We start from the raw sequence: 1803 nt of genomic DNA, 5'->3' as shown, positions 1-1803 counted from the left end.
TTCAATTCTCCATAAATATACAAGTACATTTAGGCAAAAAATTGTGTGAGACGATCTCATGGGTCGTATTCGTGAGACGGATCTCTTATTTGGTTTATCCATGAAAAAGTATTATTTTTTATGCTAAGAGTATCACTTTTTATTGTGAATATGAGTATGATTGACCCGTCTCACATGAGACCCACTCGTACATTTATCTCATGAAAACTTACAATTACTGAAACATGACAATAATATCTGGCATGTATGATATGTCGATCTTTTATTCACTTTGACACTGTAATAGGAATTCAAGAATTGGAGACTAACAGCTATGTTGTGTGCCGCATACCGTTTGAAAACAACAATTTTTATGTCATTCCAAGTGTATGCATAGCCATCGCAAGTCCTTTAGAATTAGTGTACCTAATAATTCGAAGGTCCTTTACACATTCTGACATCGAGGGCAGTTCTCTGATGATGTCTAACCGGACACATCTCGATACTAAATTCGCAAACATGACTATCAACTCCATCATGTATTATCCCGTTCCATTTCTTGATTAATCACCTTCTTCAGCTTCTTCATGTCATTCAGAATGTGTGTAACCTGTGAAAGTTTCAAGCACATGAATGGTAATTTGGTAATGCTTGTAATGATTTCAACTGGTTTCTGAACATTCTAAATTGATCTTCAGAAAGTCAGGTGATTCTCAAGTACATGAAGTACCAAGTTTTGTTCACTTGGTCCTTGGTTCAGGTCTACTGCCCTCCTTGTCAAAAGCTGGAGCAGAACGACTCAAAACACGTATACATCACTTTGTAAAGTGAGTTTTCATGTTTGTTTCCAAGGTATGTGCACTCCCATAGCTCAATTGCTCTTTGCCATTTTGTAAATTTAAGTTAGAATAGACCTTCTATTCTTAGTTTCTAATCAACATCCAAATACATTAATTACGAGAAAAAAAAAGTGCTCTTTTTCGATTTATTAGATGAAATTCAAGTCAAGGATAGGGAACCCAAAAATCTTTAAGATTCTTCATTAAAAAAATAGAGTAAAATTTTTTATCTTGGAGTTAAATCACTTGAAAATCTTGGTCCTTGTCATGTTCTTGCAACAGAAAATGATAGAAGTGATTTTATTTTCTTCAAACTTGAAAGCATATTTATACCAATGTATAATCCGTATCAAAATAGCCGTAAGTACCGAGCACTCTAGCAGTCATACATGTTTCTTCGCTCTCTGGCATCAACTTTGCTAGCCCAAAATCTGGTATCCGCAATCATCCATGCAAAAACAAACACAAACCTCGTAAAATCAGCTCTAATATTGGAGTTTGGATACCACCTGTGAGGAATGTCTTGTATTCCGTCAAATGCACTATAGTAAGTACTCCAGCGAGTATTGGCAATTGATTGCTCAAACAGCAGAACGCCTTGTCCTATGTGGCTAGCTTGGATGTCAATGATCAAAATAAGGCATTTGGAATGATAGAATCTAAATCTTTAACTTCCACTCGGTAAGTTTTTGGTAGGACAAAAAACGATCGATACTTAGATTTATGGAGAAGTCATGTTGGAACTAAGGTAAAACAAGTTGAATCATAAAGTATCATGAATGTTTTTGTCAGAAAGAATAGTCTGTTTTGGAAAAAAATGTATACATATTTTTCTGAAAACACACAAGTAGTCTTCCAATGGTTTCCATGAGGTTAAGTTCCATTCTCTAACTTCTTGTAAAATTTCTTGGGTTGTAAATACACACTATAATGTGTGTCTGGGTGTCGTAAGTCAGCATTGTCCTCTTTTATTCAGTTTCTTTTG

General features: G+C 35.1%; 1 long non-coding RNA gene across 1 annotated transcript; it reads right to left on the bottom strand.

The window, feature by feature from the left end:
• Window positions 1-233: 233 nt before the first annotated feature.
• Window positions 234-1312, bottom strand: LOC140821117 (uncharacterized). The gene is made up of 3 exons (XR_012115643.1): window positions 1152-1312; window positions 710-859; window positions 234-589 (listed from the first exon to the last, which is right to left on the bottom strand). It is a non-coding gene; the product is annotated as an uncharacterized lncRNA (long non-coding RNA).
• Window positions 1313-1803: the final 491 nt, after the last annotated feature.

The sequence above is a fragment of the Primulina eburnea genome, unplaced genomic scaffold (genome assembly GCF_022965805.1).
Source record: "Primulina eburnea isolate SZY01 unplaced genomic scaffold, ASM2296580v1 ctg424_ERROPOS1667910, whole genome shotgun sequence".
NCBI lineage: Eukaryota > Viridiplantae > Streptophyta > Magnoliopsida > Lamiales > Gesneriaceae > Primulina > Primulina eburnea.
The sequence above is the reverse complement of the archived record's forward strand: the minus strand, read 5'-3'. Positions and strand labels throughout refer to the sequence as shown.